The sequence below is a fragment of the Lycorma delicatula genome, chromosome 4 (assembly GCF_047948215.1).
Source record: "Lycorma delicatula isolate Av1 chromosome 4, ASM4794821v1, whole genome shotgun sequence".
Classification (NCBI taxonomy): Eukaryota; Metazoa; Arthropoda; class Insecta; order Hemiptera; family Fulgoridae; genus Lycorma; species Lycorma delicatula.
The window spans coordinates 150376301-150396261 of NC_134458.1; the positions used below are offsets into that span (position 1 = coordinate 150376301).

At 35.9% G+C, this 19961-nt stretch overlaps 1 long non-coding RNA gene across 1 annotated transcript in view; it reads left to right on the forward strand.

Moving 5' to 3' along the window:
* Window positions 1-19690, forward strand: part of LOC142322954 (uncharacterized) — a 50128-nt gene extending 30438 nt beyond the window's left edge. The window contains exon 6 of the long non-coding RNA XR_012755973.1: window positions 18998-19690. This is a non-coding gene — a long non-coding RNA (uncharacterized LOC142322954). The remainder of the gene's footprint in view (window positions 1-18997) is intronic.
* Window positions 19691-19961: the final 271 nt, after the last annotated feature.

Below are 19961 nucleotides of genomic sequence, written 5' to 3' on the forward strand. Positions count from 1 at the left end.
CTGACCTGAAAAAATATATCATTTAGTATATAGAACTCTTTCCATGAAGACAAATACATTTTTGATTGGCTGTAAATGTTTTATTTACTAACTGATTTTTTCTTAAATTTTGCATTGAAAACAAAACATGTAATTATTTCTTAATCCCAGATTTAAAATATTTAATTAATATCACCTGTTTTATCATTTCCTGATTCAGGTTGTAGACATTAAGCATGTCGTTGAACAGCTATTCCATTTACAAAAGATTAAATGAGTAACAATAATCTTGGTTTAGGAGTAACACACACACACACACACACCAATATGTAAGTCCAACAGACAAATCACATGCACGCAGATAGGCAAAGTGAACAGTAAGCTAATATTGAATTTCTGCATTCAGATAATCCAAACATTCATTTAATATAGATTGCAATCACTAAGGATCAGTTGGGAGTGTTAGTTATAGCTGCACAGCCATGGATAATAAAACAAAACTAGCCATAATTGGAAAATTTATGATTTTACTAGATAATAAAAGAAGGAAAGAGTTGAGTTTAAACATTGGTATTTAGAAAAAAGTAAGTATTCTGATAAGATATTATTAAAAGAACTTGAAATAAACACACATTACAACTTATATAATTATTTAGATGTGTGTAATAAATCATTTGGTTTATAGAAAAATAAGTTTGCCCAAAAAATTGAGAGAGAAAATTTAGAAGAACTTAAGCAGTTGAAGGCTATCGTGATTAATTGTCACACCATGATATACAGAGTATCCAACAAAGAAACTTTCAGGACATGTTCTACTGGTGAAAATAATGAAAAATATTCTTACAAGCATACATCTGGAAACGCTTTGTTTTTGCTAGCAAAAGATTTGGTCCAGGTTTCATCTCTTATTATAAAAAGAAGCTCCACTGTAATTTTTGTGACCCAAATTAAGGAGTAAAGTTGGTAGTTTCTTATGTAATTTGAGCTGGGAAATAGGATAAAACAGGTCCCAGAACTGTTACTCCAGTAGTTTTTAAGATATCCTATCTAAAGCACAAAATTTAGTGTCGACAATCAAGTTTTTTTTAAGTTTGTAATACAGTACTTTGTTAAATGGCTAATAAGTGGGGAAAAATTAGTAACAAATCTTGTAGAGAAAGAATTTAATGTTAATACAACCAATAAAAACATTAACAAAACTTTTTTTAAACAAAACAGACATAAAATAGACAGAAAATCCTATTATTCCTTCTGTACCTAATAAACATTCTTTTTAAAAACAAAAACGCTAATTACTGAAAGAAATTTTAAAAGAAATACAAAATTTATAAAACATCATTTTAACTGTATATATTCAATAATTTACATAGGTAAAACGAAATATGTAAAAAATTAAATTGAAATGTATGTTACTTTAGAAATATTAAAAAAAATTTTATTGTATAGGTTGGCAATAATAACAGCTGGTCAGCAATGAAAATTGTATACTTCATTTGAATCTGGTTTCATAAATAATCATACAGATAAAGGAAGTGTAGTGTTATCATATCTTAGTGTAAAAATGCCATTTTGATTTTCTAATGAGGAATATGCCAATATAATTTTTGTTTATGGATTTTGTAACAGAAATTCTGAAGCTGTTCAACTTGAATGTCAGGAGAGATTTCCTGGAAGGCGGATTCCAAATACGAAAACGTTTTCTTCAGTGTATCATTATTTATGAACGAAGGGGTCATTTCCAATCTGTTTGTTTTCTATTGAACACCAAGTAAATCATTGTGCTATTCAGCATAGCTCAGGCACTAGTAAAGGGCAAATTTTATGTCGCACTGTTTGTCAAAAAACAAAGTGTGATCCTACAGAAAGAAAATCTTTATCCTCTTCGCCTGCAGAAAGTTAAAAAATTGTGACCAACAATTTACTCCAGCAGTTAAGGTCACTGGCTTCTGGACAAATAATGCTCATTAGGTACAGAAACAATAATAAAATTTTCTGTCTGTTTCATCTGTTTTGCTTCAATAAAAAACTAATTTTTAAAAGTTTTTATTCTCCTTTTATTAGCTGTATTTACATTAATTTTCTCAGAATTAAATTCTCTACAAGTTTTCTCACTAAATCTTCCGTATTTATTAGTAATTTAACAAATCTATTTTGCTACAAACCTTAAAAAAATTTGTATCACACCAAATTCTGTGTTTTATGTCAGGTATCTTAAAAACTACTGGAGTTATAGCCCTGAAACCTATTCTATCCTATTTCTTAGCTCAAATTACATAAGAAACCACCAACTTTACTTCTTAATTTGAGTCCCAAAAATTCCAGTAAGACTTTTTTTATTAGAAGAGCTGAAACCCAGGTGAAATCTTTTGCTAGCCATAACTCGAAAACAAAGTGTTTCCAGACCTATATTTATATGAACTTTTTTTATTATTTTCAACAGTGGAACATGTCCTGAAAGTTTCTCCATTTCTTTGTGGGACATCCTGTGTTTGTAACAAATGGAAGGTGTATTGAAGACCTCATGTTTAATTATGTTATGTCATCACAGCTTCACTTAAATATTGTATCTGAAACTTGATAGGAATTATTTGTGGCATTTAAATCAAATACTGAAAATTGCTGTTGAATTACTGTTTACTTTTCACATTTCACAAACAAAACATTAACTTCTATAACAATATAAAACTTTTCTAAAATTATTTATTATCTGCAAAAGACATTTTGCTTCATGTAATTTCAGCAGTACTTCAACGTCAGGTATTATATGTCTGGCAGACAAATACAGAATATAACCATTTACATGGGATCTGTCCTGCTTGCTGTCTGTGCCTATTTGTCTTCACAATAGTCATTGAACAGGTCAAATACAGATAGACATTACATGGACACACACATTCAATATTTGTACAGAAGAAACAAATGGCTAGCAGGTCAGTTATACAAATCTGCACATAATTATTAATAAAGTTTATTATCTAAATTAAAGAATTGAAATATCCTATTTTAAAATATTACTTGTAAAATGTGCTGAAAAATAAAACTGATTTGCTACAGCACAACTTTACCATGTAGTGGTTGATGGGATAGGTTAACATTTTCATATTTTTATTTTCTATTGCTAATATATTTGTTGCAATCTGTTTAACTTTATGAGCAATAAGCATTCCCATGGCCCAGTAAGATGAGGATGATATGTATAACATGTAAATGAACTGAAGTTTTGTATGAACTGAGGCTGACCATTCCTGAGGTGTGTGGTTAATTGAACCCCAATCACCAAAATACAACAATATTTGGTGACATTCACAATCTAGTATTTAAATCTGTATAAAAGTTACTTACCTTTACTAGGATTTGAACCTTACATTTCTGACTTCAAAAATTAGCTATTAAACAGCTGATTTCATCTATTTAGATGATTATATCTAGATCAACCAGTAGGCCAGACAACACTAGCGGAAAAATTGCTCAGGATGTGTGAATCCATTGTTTAAATAAAGGAGACTGCCTATGTATAATTTCATAAATAATGCGTATGACTAACTTTCTATGCATTTCCAAATATGCTTCTAGATGATTTTTCACAAATATAATGTTTCATATCTACACCATTTGTAGTGATGTATGAATTAATTTTTGATCATTGTATATGTAAAACTAAATCTGATTGTCAATTTACCATATAAAATTTTGGTCCAATACATATAGAATATTCAATTTATTGGGGGGGGGGGGGGGAACAGAAAACAGTATTGTTTTAAAAACTGCATTAAAAAATAAAATATTAGGAACCCTGAATAGATGTCAGCACGAAGTTAGAATTGGTTAGTAGCTGGTAGTAATTGTTTTTAATTTGCAACTGACTTATAAAAAAAATTATTTAAAAAAAAAAAATGATTTTGATTTTGGTGTTATTTTTACTTGTGAGCAGTCTATAAAACAATGTAGACCATATGAAATAAGTCATTCACAAGGATGGAAATGGAAGAAACCTGCATCTTGATAAAAATAAGAAAAGGATTATGAAGAAACGTAGTTGATGACACAGTTGTAGGTTATTTCTGTATATGATTACGCTACAACTAGTAAGCATTAAACAATATAGATATTAAAATTGAAAAATATATATTAATTTGTGTATAAAAATATATTTTTTAATTAAAAACTCTGTCGCTTAAGTTGTCTGGATAAAACTTATAATAAGATTTGTAGAAGAATGTCCTCTGTATAATAAAAACAATTAAATGTGTCAATTACTATGCATCACTTAAGAAAATAGTCATAAAAAATTAAATATTCATAAAAAATACTCTAAATACAATTTATGGGCCAAATTGAGAATCATCTTTTGTTTATATTACTTAAAATTCAATTAATTGATGCTCATAAACTTTTAAGGGTAAAAAACTGTTCACATATAGTAAAAACTGATTCACATTTTAATGCTATTTCTAAATTTGAATAGTTAAATGAAAATTATAGATATAAATATGTAAAATTATTTACCCAGTTGAATTCATTGAAGATTTAAAGTAGCTTTTAACAATAATCTCAGATTTAAATCTATTAGATGGTGACACCACTGTAATTTCTGTTTCATCATTCTTACAGAATCGTTTCATTATAATTGGTCCATCTTTAATGTTGTAATGTGTTGAAGCGTTTACATAAAAAGTTATGAAAAAATGTATGAATGAAATATTTAAACATGTTAATTTAAAATTTTTCATAGTTTTTAACTATTATTATATAAATTTAATAACACTATTCCTTTTATTTAATAAATTTTACAATACCGTTATGTTTTTACTTTTGTTATGTAGAGATGATTTATCAAAAATCTATAAATAATATTATCTTTGTGTTAATTCTGTTTTTCTTTATTAGAATATTTTATATGTGTCAAGCATTTTATAAATGGTTTTCTTTCAAGTTTTTATTTTCTTTTATAATACTATTTTATTACAGCTAAAACTTACTTTATATAATTATAATCAAGAAAACAAATTATTAATTATAAATATAATTGAGATAATTCTCACTTATAAATTAAAAATTGATCATAAAGAAACATTTTTATTGTTTTGTAATGTGGTGTTAATAATTATGTAGTAGTAAGATAAAACTTTAGTATCTATTGTAGTTAATTAATTTTTTTGAAATATTAATATCTTGGAGAAAACATTAACTAGGGAGGTGGCCAATAAAAAATATAATATCAAATATTAAAAATTGTAGTGGAAGAATTTCCTTGATGATCATTTAAAACATTAAAATTTTGATGCTTTAAAGAAATTAGGATTCCTGGCTTTTCACTATAAATATTTTAGCCATCAAACTGGAAATGGAGTCATGGGGTGGTTCTGGGTCAGCCCTCTTCCAGGCAACACCAGGAATGCATTGCCTCTATCAAGGTTTTTGAATCCTTATTTTGGAAAAAAAGCATAGGCAGTGCGGAAGAAAAGGACAATCTACTGACGTGAGGCATGAGAGTAGTCAGTCCTTCTTTCTTTCTTTTTCCTGTTTAGCCTCTGGTAACTACCATTTAGATAATACTTCAGAGGATGAATGAGGATGATATGTATGAGTGTGAATGAAGTGTAGTCTTGTACATTCTCAGTTCGATCATGCCTGAGATGTGTGGTTAATTGAAACCCAACCACCAAAGAACACCGGTATCCACGATCTAGTATTCAAAATGTGTAAAAATAGCTGGCTTTACTAGGACTTGAACGCTGGAACTCTCGACTTCCAAATCAGCTGATTTGGGAAGATGCGTTCACCACTAGACCAACCTGGTGGGTTATGAGAGTAGTCCTGAGCTAGACCAACAGACTGAACTGCAACTACAGGGTAACCCACCATGTTCGTGTAGTGGTGAACTCATCGCAAATCAACTGATTTTGAAGTCAAGAGTTCTAAGATTCAAATCCTAGTACTTTTAATCTTTTTCCTGTTTAGCCTCCGGTAATTACCTTTCAGATAATACTTCAGAGGATGAATGAAGATGATATATATGAGTGTATTGAAGTGTAGTCTTGTACAGTCTCAGTTCAACCATTCCTGAGATGTGTGGTTAATTGAAACCCAACCACCAAATAACATGATCTAGTATTCAAATCCATGTAAAAATAACTAACTTTACTAGGATTTGAACACTGGAACTCTCAACTTCCAAATCAGCTGATTTGGGGAGACGCGTTCACCACTAGACCAAACCTGTGATTTTGAAATCCTAGTAAAGGCAATTACTTTTATACAGATTTGAATACTAGTTCATGGATACTGGTTTTCTTTGATGGTTGGGTTTCAATTAACCACACATCTCAAGAATGGTCGACCTGAGACTGTACAAGATTACACTTCATTTACATTCATACATATCATCCTCATTCATCCTTTGAAGTAATACCTTACGGTGGTTCTGGAGGCTAAACAGAAAAAGAGACTATAGGGTATCATAACTGTTTGCAGGCTGGGAGTTACATATTTCATACATGTAGAAAGTGCTATACAAATTTAATAAAACAAAATTGTACCATCACAAAATTATCCCCACACTATTATTATTTCATAATTTTTTTTTTCTTTTTGAAGATTTAGGGACATTAACTGCTGTGGTCATTATTTTCTTTTTTGATGCACTTCCCTGCTAAAGCTTGTGTGGCAGCTGAAGTTCCTACCTTTTCATTTAAAGGCCTCTGTGCCTTCAGAGGCTCCATTTTTGGTGTTCAAAATCCTCTTTTTCTAGTAGTTTAATTTCTGGCTTCACTGTTGCCTGAATAGGCATTCTCTGTATTTTGACTGTAACCTGCTCTGATTTAACTTAGGGCTTCTGTTTTAACCTCATTTTTGCTATTCTTGCAACTGTTGATGGCTTATTGTTGAGTTGTACAGAACTTTTAGATTTGGAAGCACTTGCTTTCTTCTGTCTCAATTTTAAGTTGCTTTCTCATGATGGTCGACTCATCAGTTTTTTTACTGATGATACGTTTGACTGTACATGCTAAAACTAAAACTGGTGCCACTTCAGAAACTGTGTCTTCTGGTTTAATGGAAGCTGCAGGAGCTGCAACAATCTGTGCATATGATGCAGTCTTGGTGTTCTGCCAAGCACAATTTTCCTGGCTTCAAAGTAGCTGATTTTCTGTGTAGTCTTGTTCTGTTGTACAATTACTTCTTGTTTACAGATCAGACAATTCCTAGATCTTGCAGAGTGGTGCCCATGCAATTGATACATACAGGTGGATCCCTGCATGTATCATCTGGATGTAGTGGGTCACCACATACACAGATTTGTTTCCTTGTACATGTTGCTGTGTGTCCGAATTGCTGATATGCAAGGCAGCGCAATTACAAAGGAGTTGGGATAAACGGACAAACGTCTAATCTGTGGAATCCAGCTTTTATCTTCTCTGGACACTTTGGCGTATTGAAGGTTAACAAGTATGATGCAGATGGTAGAAATTCTTCATTGTGTCATGTATTTAGTCGACGACACGCAACAACTCCTTCCTCATGAAGTCTCTCTACTGTTCCTCTTATGTACAGTTTAACAAATCTCTGCATACGACTACATCCTTTGAGGAATTCAGAGTACTACAGGATGTAACCTCAATGTCCAAGACTCTGACCTTCTTGGCTGTGACTAGGAGTGATGATTGAATATTGCTGACAGTTTCAACAAACAGTCCAGTTAGCAATCTTCCTTGTTTCTTTTACAGGTCCTCCAGAAGCTTCTTTGATGCCTCGAGCTATCACAAAAGGACTGACTTTAGCGAAATCCCCTTCTTTTCATTTGATCACCAAATATTTTCTTCTGACAAAACTTGGTTCGATTCGTCTTCTCTATCTTTACAACTTCCTTACCTACTCTTCCTTCACTTCACTTCACTTCCTAAACAAATGGCTCTCCAAGAGAAGTGTTTTTACGTGGACCCTCTGCCACGGAAATTGAAGTATTCGTAAACCTATAATTCACCAATCAATATGTCACAAGGTGCAAGCGGAGAGACTGTTGAGTGTGCCCTGGATCATTGATCCTGTCTGGGTTCTCCAATCAGCTGCCTCTCAAAAATTTAACCTGAGCCTGGGAGTCAGGTACTGCCTGACCCACAGTACTGACATCCCAGAGCACGCAGTAGGGTTCTGATACCCTTACCCAAGGGATAATCCTTGCCAAGGACTAAAAAGACTTACACTGGGTGGTGCAAGTCTTCGGCAGAGCAAGCTCACAGCAGTCTACCCTCAACCAGGTTCCACAGTGCTCTTTCGGGAAGAGAAATGAGCACTCTGTCCAGCATTGGCAAAACAGATCACGGTCATGCCTCCTGTCCCCATCATAAACAGCGAAACCAAGAAACTCAACCACAACTAACTCGAAGCCGCTTCACCGCAACTTGACAAGGAGTTTCTGAGCAAAATCATTGTCCTGTTGGCTGACATAAGTGAAGGTACCAAAGTACAGTTTGTTGCCCAACCCGGACGTGTGCATAGATGTTATTGCATGGACGTGGGGTTAGAATTTGTCTGGGGCATTATTATTATCAGATTTCACAGTCACTGATTTGAGTTGATAACTGGTCTTAGTCACGTTTCAACAGGCATCCTGCAAGAAATCATGATGCTAACTTTTATAGTTTACAGTTAGTGTTGATTACTAATCGCACGTCTCATAATATTGGTTGTATCTAAAATCATTCTTTTGGAGGAAAGTTATCACATTATGATTGGCATCCTGTTTCATAAGGCAGTTCTTGAAATTTACAGGAATTTCCCCCATAGTACTTATGACTATTGGTACTTTGCTAACCTCGTTCTGATGCCACATATCTTTTATCTCATCTGCGAGCAGCAAATATCTCTCTGTCTTCTTGCTTTCTCATCTTGTGAGATTGTTTGCCAGTGGCACACATCCACAAGGAGCATTATGGCCCTATCCATTCTTAACATTCTATTCAAATAAAGTTTGATATTTTCAGTTTCAGTTATCGGTTCCGCCTTATATAGATATTTTGGCTTCAATAATTTATTATCCTGTTATTGTACTATAGTTGTTAATGAATCACTTCTGCAATATAGTTGTGCCTGTTTGTATATTTCCTTGGGATTAGTACGAGACATTCACTTACTATGTGGTCTATATTTCGGATGAACCGCCCGTACATCTGGCATCTGGCATTTGTCCATAGCCAGTTCAACTTCTTCAAGATATGTTTCCTGTAGCTGCTTGTGGGGATTACCTGGTCTTGAATCGCCAGCATAAATCCCTTTGTCTCCGAAAAAATACCACCTCTATTCAACCGTATATAACTTCCCCTTTGGTCTATGTCTCTGTTCTTCAAGTTAGCTGGGAACCATCCATGGAGTTCTTTACTTTCTCAGGCCATGATTCTGGTATTCTCTGGAACTACTTTTGTACATGGGTCGTGCTGCGCATTTTTTAGATTCAGGGGTGTCAAAGCTTCATCTGCTCTCATAATAGCTTGATACAGGCAACTATCCTTTGCTTTTTTGTAGAAGAGATCTCTCAACTTGCCAATCTGACTATAGCAAAAGTTTTTAATATCCAAGTTCCTGTGGCCTTTCATTTTCTGAGATAGGTAGAATTTCTCAACAGAGCCTCTAGGATGGTGTACCCTGAATTGTGTGCAAGAGGATCTAACCATTCTATTCAGTGTATCCAGTTCAAACTCAGGCTAAAATTCCCAGACTTTATATTATCCCAGGCATAGCATAAGTATTCAGCGCTTTGATTTTATTGCGGCCATGGAGCTGATTGTTTAGGACTTTCTTTACTCTGGTCTGGAACTTATTTGTAGTTTCTTCCTTCTTGAATTTCTGTATTTCAGTAGACTGTTGATAACCTAGGTATTTATAAAATTCGCCTTGTTCCATTCCCTCTAAGTGGTGGCCTCCTTTTGCTGCTACCTCAAATTCTTCATGGTACAACTATTTCTCTCTAACCATTCATTTGTACTGCATTTGTCAAATCCAAATGACATTTTAACATCATGGCTGAATTCAATAAGGTGTCCAATCCTTTCTTCATTTGTGAATATATATTTGCATAGTCTGTATACTACAGACAAGGGGTTCATTGCAACTTAGAACCATATGAGGCTAATGGCTTCTCCCTGGAATATCCCTCTTCTTATATTAATCTTTTTTGTCATGGCTGGCAGTTTCGAGCTCTGGACCATTTGGTTGTTTTGCTTACGTAGGCTACTTTCCCATTAGAGTAAGCATTCTATTATTTGAGTGTCAACCTTATATAAATTCAGTACTTCCAGAAGCCAAGAATGAGACACACTGTCAAAGGCCTCCTGATAGTTGATATATGCCAATATATCTTTTATTTTTTTTAGTAACTCGCAGTTATAGCTGAATCGGTAATTAACTGCTGTTTACACCCACGGCTTGCAGCCACTTGCAGCTTTTTGTTCTTCAGCAATTACTCCATTATAATTGAAGTGCTGGTTTAGTTTTTCTGCCAAGGTCAGGACTGTTCTAAAAAATTTATAGATTGTGGGAAGGCATGTTATCAGACTATATTTTTCTGAAAGCGGTGAAGGTATGGTTGTTCTTGGTAGCAGGTGTGTTATTCCAATGGTTAGAAATTCAGTAGCTGAGGCTGGACGGTGGAGCAGCTCATTGAAGACCGTGGTCAACTGCGAGAGGGCTGCTGTGAATTGTTTGAACCAGAAGTTATGAAACTTATCCAGTCCACGTGCTTTCTGATTCTGCACCTTTCTCAGTGCATCCTGGACTTCTTGTTTGCTAATGAGTGAGTTATACATATGGCACACATTTTTCCACTTCTCTTTTTCTCCATTACTTCACTTTTTTTTTCTTTTTTTTTATATTCCTACATCCCCAGGCCGAACATCCAATTAAGTATACTCGGCCCAAGGGCGTGTCCATTAACTCAAAGGAGGCCTCTTCAACCACTGGCTAAAAATCCGCCATGGCTGGTCGGCTCCCTCTAGTTGGATCTTCTGTTGCCTGCCTCAAATCCCCAGTGGACGGTAACCAGGCCCGACTATGTTGTTCCCAGCCCACCCGCCAGAGTCCGGGTCCAGTTATTAGGATTGCCTGCCTCTAACCATGGGAAGGGGAAAACCAGATCCGGCTATGCCATTCCCAGCACATCCCCACAGCCCGGTCTTGGTCTTAACTTTTTCCCCACCTACTGGTCTCTGGAGTCCCCACCCGATCATTGTAGGCCACACACCTGAGCATGCAACCACTCATGGATGGGGCTGTCCACCCTTCTCTACTCTGACATCATCTAGAACACTCTGCCACCTTGGCGGTGAGGATTTCGGTCGCGAAGGTCTCAAACTTTGTCCAGTTAGCCTCCGACCCTAAAATAAATGTCAAAAGATTCTCTACTTAAAGCCTATTAATCCTGGTCGTTCTTCTCAGATTTTGCCATTCATTACACATAAATATGGTGTGTTCTGCATCATCCTCCCCATCACAATACATGCAACGAGGAGAGGACCTTCTGTAGAATTTGTACAGGTAACTTTCAAAAGCACCATGCCCAGTAAAACATTGAGTCACATAATAACCGAGCTCACCATGCAGCCTGTCAAACCAAAGATCAAGATCCATGATAATTTGTTTGGTCCAGCCTTCTCGGTCTCCTGACTGCCACCTCTCCTTCCACTTTCTACAGATTATATCTGCGACCTCAGCCCTGTCCAAAAATTCACCTTGCACTCCATTTATATTTACTGCTGATGGACCATGTGTTTCCCCAGAATTCTTCCAATTTAGACTGGCTTTATCTGTCTGTGACAGGATTTGACGGTAAAATTGTTTTTCATTCCCTTCAAAAATTCTGTTTTGGGTCCTTCTCTGCTGCCTTGCCTTGTACTGTCTCAGCCATTTTGATAGAGTCACCAGTGTCTTTCAAGCTGTCCATTATGTGATGACGAGTTTGATCTTCAGACTTAGTCGAGACATTTATGATCCTTTTGACATTCTCCACTACCCTGTGCAATACATTACCGTACATATATAACAATACATTACAATTATTGGGTCAATATAGCAATTTTCTTCGCCACTTCAGCTACTTTGTTTTCTAGTCTCCTTTGCCTCGGTGGGAATTTATTCTTACTCATTGTTTGGACATTCTGAGGATGGATGGCTTGTCCATGCAATTTGAGAACTTTGGCAGCACTGATATATATACTAAAGTGCAACCTCTCTAGACTGTAATCACCCGTAATTTTAAGTCTGAGGATATCGTTAAGTTTCATAATTATCTGATTGGTTTGATAACTGGTTTTTAATCTAGACAGGGTGGGACGTTTTATCTGATCAATTACATCATATAACATGTGCAGTTCTTCAAATACCTTATTCCCCTCATTATTTGGTAATTCTTCCTCTGGCTCACTCAGTATATTGTTGTACCTATCTTGTGGATCACTCTCCATCATTCCCAGTTCCTCCTTTACCTCTCCCTTAATTTGCTCCATTTTTTCAGTGATATGCTCTTGCCTTATCAAGATAAGATAGACTAATGTTGATCTATTACATTCTGGACAATTTGGTTGGCAAGTTCAGGGAAGTGTTCCAAAAACAATTCTATGGACCTCTTTATTATAAGATAAGTTAATGGTGCCTGATAGCTAACTATAACTATGGTCATCTATAATGTTGAGGGTGGCAATAACAACTGGTGTAAGCCCTTGTTATAAGCAAGAAAATCATTCCCTGTTAGTCCTGCTCGCGTTCTTGTAAGAACGAGGGCTGTAATCCGTGGCTGCGTGTTGGTTTCCGAACTTCGCGTTACCCATCCAGAAGCGGCTAAGAGGTGTGAAGTGGAGAATATTAAGGTCTCCAGCTATCCATGGTTCATTGTGGGTAGTTGTCATGTTTGTGAGCTTGTCGAACTGTAGTAGTAGGAGGAGGACAGCGAGCATCTAATTGTCCAGATAGGTCAAGGTATCTTCGGCCATACCCAATTTTGTAGAATAGTGAAGAAGTCCAGGCGGAAGAGGAGGGCCAAGAATTTTCCTTCAACCTCCTCAACGTCAGAATTGGAGGACTCAGGTATGGATGAAGGGACATCCACCCGGGCAGAAAAAACCTAATCTGTTGGTTAAAGATTTCAGGAAGGCTAAGAACAGACTGGGCAGTTCTGCCCCAATGATGCAAGCGGCGGATAAGACAATCTCAAACCTCTTCTGAGTTGGGTAGAAAACCCCTGCAGCATCAGTGCAGGGGTGAGAAGTAAGTTACTGCCTCTTTTTCGTCAATTTAGAGAAGTTCTCTCTGCTTCGGCAGAAGGATTTGAGGAAGTGACCTCTAGACCAAAGTAGGTCAAGCTGATTCAGAAACCTGTCCCAGATTCAGCACAACCCAGGCATTGTGCTGAAGTAGTCAAAGGAAAGCATGAGGCCAACCAGACTTTAAAAATTCCTGAGGTGATTTATGTAAATTAGGCAGTGTGTTCAACCAAGATGAGCAATGAGCTCAAAAAGGACCTTCAGGTTGTCCTTCGTGACAACCGGAAGGGACCAAAGATCCGAAACATCAAAGAGAACAGCAAAGGGTTGGTGGTTGTCACAGATAAGGGGATAGTCTGGGCCATCTTGGAGTCTCCTGCAGTAAAAAGGGTGATCCTGACCGGCGCACAGTTTTGCTTGCGGACTGTCATAGGAAAAGGACCGAGTACTTTTACAAAGTTAGGTCTTCTAAGCGCAATTCCTGGTGCCCTTTAGTACAAGAGCAAGGAAACAAAGACCCATGGGGCATTGTGTTCAGAGTTCTTGGTCATAAGAGGAAAAGAGATGTTCTGTCGGCCATCTCGACTCAGGATGGTGTTATTATAGGTAAAAATCATGTTCTCAATCTTCTGGTGAAAGGTCTGCCGCCTGATTATACTGAGATTGGTGAAACCTTATATCATCGACATGTCCATAGGGAAGTTACAGGAACAGTCTTCAGAGATTACCGAGGTGGAAATCTGTCAGGTAGTCTGTGGTCTCGCCAGGAATAAAATCCCCAGATATGATTGCATTACGATGGAGCTCCTTGTCCACACATTGCTTGTGATTCTTGGTAATCTGACTAGAATTTTCGAGAGCAAGGAAACAAATCCTTTGGTGGATATTTTCCAATTTGTTGGAAACGTGGCGTACTAAAACTACTCTTCAAAGGTGATGACAAGGACACCACTGTAATTTCTTCTTACTGACCTCTGACGCTCTTACCTGTGATAGGAAAGGTTTTTGAGAAAGTTTTGTACCTCTGCATTAATAGCAGGTTAACTTGTGAACATCTTTTGATGGACAACCAATATGGTTTTTGCCCTGGCAAGGGCACAGAGAACGCTATACTTAAGGTGATGGATATTGCTTCTTCAAGTGAGTAGGTATGTTTTTGGACATATCCAGGGGCCTTTAATAATTTGTGGTGGCCCTCTGCTTTGTTTCAGTTGCAGAAGCGTGGTTATACTCAAAATTAAATAGACTCTCTCAAGTAATTTCAGCGACAGAGCTGTCACCCTTTGTGACAGCAGCTCAGAAGTAGGAAAGATCCTTCAAAAGAATATCACAAGGCAGTGTTTTAGGTCCCTTGTCTGGATTGTCAAATTCAACTATGATGCGGTTGAGATTACTCAGTGGCTGCCACATCATCTCCTATGCCGATGATGGGCTGCTGCTGGTCGAAGGAAACTTGGAATGAGATAGAGTTCAGAGCAACTCAGGCATGCAAGGTTCTCAGAGTTGATGACTCTGAGAAGAGTCATCAACATATGACTCTTGGAGTTTTCAGCATATGATGGTATTTGGTCCAGAAAAGACCACTATGATTTTCTTGAAAGGTCAGCTTGCCGAAATGCTTCAAGCAAGAGTTTCGATGGCCAGCCTTCCCATTAGGTATGTTACCGTTTAGAAGTATCTGGGTGTGATCCTTGATGAGAATCATTGATTCAAGGAGCACCTTCAGTTTGTCGCAAAGAAGGTATGTGATGCTTTCTTTGGTGTTCGTGAGTCATCCATTCTGATTGGGTATTGAATTTCCGTACCATGCGGATTCTTTACAAAGTTGTCTATGAGGTTATAATGTTGTATGCCCATCTGGGCTCATTATATGCAATTTAAGAATTATAAGGAAATTTTATTGTGAGCCCAGCATCTTCTGTTAGCTGTTATGGGGAGGGTTACAGAACTGTCTCACATGAGACAATTTTTGTTATTGTTGGAACAAAATCAAATGATACCCTTGCTTCGTGATGTAGCAAGCGTTACATTGCTGAGAAAGCAGGCCTTCTGACCCCAGGGCATATGCGTGAAAGAAATTGAAGACCAAGGTTTTGATCCTTGGCAGGTTAGGTGGAATGAATCTTAACTGGTTGTTATACGCAAGGTATCTTCCAAGATGTAACTTGTTTGTGAGCAATTAGGTGAGTTTCCTCCAATTGGTACATTGCACAATTTCTTTCAGGACATGGTGCATTTAGGTAGAGATTGGCTAGGTTTGGTATGGTTTGGTTGACTCAGGCCTTTGCCTGAATTGTAGGGTCAATGACACCATGGACCATATCCTTTATGTTTGCCTGTGGTAGGAAGCTGAACGTACCGGAGTTGTTAGGTACTTGAGAGAGTAAACTCCTTTCTGGATCTGCGGGTCATTTGGAAAACCCGCAGAGAATGGTCAATATTGGCTGGCTTCCTTCAGTTTCTCGTCCTGTGCAGATCAGGTGAAGGAGTCTGATTAGAGTAGTACCCAAGGTTGCTAGGTGACACCTGGACGCTTGCATTGGCCAAAGGTAGGCGCATTGCCATTGAGCCTTGGTTAGTTGATAGCATTGTTTAAAAGTAATATGTAGCAGTATCATAACTGGTGAGGTGGTGTCTGCACTATCAAGAAGTATGGTTGTCCACAACACCGAGAGGTGGATACCACCATACCGAGAATGAACTGATTTAAGGTAATAGCTCTGCCATGGAGCTGTACTAGGAGCTCATGAGGTTCGTCCTCAACTCCCTGGCAGACCAGACCAGGGTAAAGTAAATGTCACGTGGGACTCTGCGATAGAGCTGAGTGGGAGAAAGAGGTCTGTCCTCGACTCCCTGGTGGACCAGACCAGAGTCCAATTCAGAGTTACAGTTTTAGAGTTGTGTTGATTAATTATTGTGACTAAACTGAAGGAATTAGGTCTAAATTACCGTTGTTGTGAACAAAACATTTTAAGTGGTATGAATTTAGTGCTGAATTAAACTCGTTCAACAAATAGCTTGTTTGTACACAGTTACTTGTTCATTTACAATCACATAGCTAGTTAAGGTATGTAGTGGTCTAGGCACGGGGTTCATGCTTCCGCAGACTTAGCTAGTTCTGAGGGCAATGAAGTAGAACAGAAGAGAGAGAAGGTGTCCAAAAGAAGCCTGCAGTGAAGGGCAAGCCTGAGCTAAAAATCACTGATGTAAATGTCTACTGAGGCATTTGCATCGGTGGCATGCCAACTGAGGCCTGGCTAATGACTATGAAATGTAATCAGTTAGAGGGTCAATAAGACTACCTCCGTTAAAGCCCATCATGGCTAGGTACAGAGGGGGGGGGTGACCAAAATTGCCACAAGGTGGGTGTCTTTCCCTAGGGTGGTTGGGAGGTGTAGATGACGCCGAGCACAGCTTTTTCAAATTTGCTCAGTGGGCGGCAATTTGAAGGACACTGAGGATAATCTTGAAGCACTGAGTCCCCACAAAGTGGTTGCGATGGCTCAACAATCTGAGCAGCTGGGAGAGTGTGACTTGATTTGTTGGGGGCATTCTCAGGGCCAAGAAGGACAACCTGGATAGTCCTGAGGGTGAAAACTAATTAGTGTACTAGGAAAGCTTGGTAGCCTTCTCAGGCTAGAATAGGAGGACTTGGCCTGAAGTAATGTGTAAAACGATTCTTTGTTCAGTCCTGGTAGAAGAGGGTTGGTTTTAGCCAGTATTCTACTCATGGCAGTTTGATAAGACCACCAGTGGGAGCGGAGCACAGCACTCCATGTGCAAATGCCACCTATCCCCCCCCAAAAAAAAAATATTATAAATTTTATTATATTGAAAGTTTTATTTCATATAGTTTTATAAATGTATTAAAAAATACAAAAGTCATAAATTTATAATAAATAATATTTTGTGATGACAACTACAGTTTTTATAAGTCATGTATTACTTTTATTATTGTAATATTAACTACTCTGTATTATTACTTCTATTCTTTGTGATACCAAGGACTAAACAAAAATCTGTGGAATTTAACCAATGTGCAAGACTCATTTGTTAAAAGAGTTTTTTTTGTGTTTATAAATTTACGTGGTTCTTTTTCATGGTTAAAAATATTTCTGTTTATGTTAGAAATTTTTTATTAATGCCATTGTTAGTTGATGCATTTAAACAAAGAAATAAACATTCATCAGTATGAAAAATGTTTTTAGCTTTTATTAACAACTGGTTTTAAAATGACTCTTTTATTAAACTTATGAAAAAATACTTCCAGAAGATCATTAAAGAATTACGATGTACTTCTTTCAGGTCATCTCTTCATTCATTTTATTATGATTGAATTGTTAATGATATTCATCTTGAGTGATAGCAATTTATTTTAATTACTAATCAAATTGTATAAAGTATTTGAGCTATGTTGTGTTTATTTGTTTGATAGGTTTTTTTGTTTAATTTAGTATGTTTGTAGGTTTCATTAAGGATTAAAGTTACAACAAATCATTACTTTTGAATCTCTATTGAATACAACATAAGGTCCTTTTTTGTGAGAGAATGTCTATGCAATTTTCAGAAGCAACTTGTCTTTCATGTCAGGTCACCTACAACTATTTGTTTACAGTACATAACAAAATTATATGTTAACAAAATTAAAACTGAAGTGCCAAGTAAAGACTCAAATATTTCTCTTAAAAAAAGTTACTAATGAAATGCATGTATGCTAGGTTAAACTGAGAACCAGCAGATGGTCTTGGTCTTCTACTTTGCATTTCTAATTCTGCATACATCCAATAGAGTAACATTCAGTCAATTATGTGCCCTGCAGTTTTAGGAGTTATTTTAGTAAAAAATAAAATAAGAAAAATATGATGAATTGTATATATTGGTATTTATAAAATCATAGTGCATTTTTAAATTACTGCAATTTTGAAAAGAAAAATGATTATACTTTGAAAAGTAAATGTAAAATAAAATTAAAATCTGTATTGTCTGATGAAGTGTTTGCTAGAACACGCTTATGCAAGGAAGGCCACACGTACAATAACAGGAAACTTATCTGTAAAGTGAAGACGGTGACCATTCAGAAGCTTCAGTTTGTGAATAGTAAAACTACCACTGTAAGCAATGAAAATATTACTACTGTATTTGTAATTCTCACATTGGGACAAACAGATAAAAGAAATTTGAATCTACTCAACAAGAATCATTTAGGTTGATCATCTTTCCATATTGAAAGGATTGAAAAAAAAATTTATCTTCATAATCCTGTAATCTGTGTAAAATTGCTTGAGAACTTGGACTGAAAGAGAATATGTTCATATGGTGATAAAAAAGCCTTCATCTTAACACAATACAAATGCCTGTTATCACATAACTGGACTAATAAAGTATTAATTTAAGAGGTATGAATATGCTATTGTTGTATACAATGAGAGCAATAGCAATGAAAGTTTTCAGACAGAGCAATTTTCAATGATAAAGCAACTTTTCATGTTTCTTGGTCTGTTTGAAGTTGGATTATCAGGATGGGTGATAGAGAATCCGCATGAATTCATTGAATATGAACATTATTCTCAAAAAGTAAATATTTACTGTGTTCTAGGACAAGATTAATTAATCTGAGCAATTTATTTTTTTGTAAAATTTACTGTAATATCTCAAAATTACTTAAAATGCTTAAACTTTCTACATTATTCCAAATAGGAAATTATGTCTTCTTTTTACAGGGTATTTGTCATTCAAATTACCGAAACTGTATTTGTAATTTTCTGAATCAGATATTTCTCCAACAATGGATCAGAAAAAGAAGATGGAAGCAATGGCATCTAGAGTTCCTGACGTTATTCCTCTTGACTTTTACTTCTCATATTTTGTGAAGCCCAATGTGTACACGATACTTATTCATCAATGTCTCCTATGTTTGAAAGAGGTAATCGTGGAAGTAAATTCAAATGTTGTTCCTGATATGCTTGGTAGAAATCAATTTCTAAATTGATTTGTTCAGGACAACTTGTGGAGCTCACAATAAACTTCATTGACTATTAAGTAAAATCTTAAAATGTTTGTCTTTGTTTTATATCTTCATAATTTTTTTCTTTCAAAGGTACAGTAATACAACAAAGACTGCACTGTGACTTCACAGAATTGCCATAGTTAGAAAGGTTTATATTATTAACAGTATAACTTAGTTATTATATCTGGGAATTTCGTTTGCAATTGCAACCAATTGATTTGCTATCTTGAATATACATTATTACCTTTTATGAATTACTTAGATTTTGCATATGCTTTTTTTAAATGAAATCTTATAATTAACTAATCAGACAGTTTGTAACTGAAGTTATATTTTTGAGCTAAGACTGAAATAGAGCGTTATGTGAGTCTGCATGTGTCTATTATGTCTGTGTGAATGTTTTAAAAACATATACATTGTAATACATTCATTGGTGTAAATCACAGTGAAATTATTTTTGTGCATGAGTAAAGATTGAAATGTAAATTAATTGTGCATTGAATTACATTACCATGTATTTATTTTATGCTTAATTAATTTTTAGCATTGTTTATAGTCTGATCAATGGATAATACATTTTGTTTCAGATGTTTATATACACATATATACATCACTAAGTTTTTAATTGCATCAGTCAAAATTTAATTACATCAATAGAAATGTAACATAGTATAGTGATGATAATGAACATATTGCTGTTTTTCTCTTAGTGACAAACTGCCAACTGG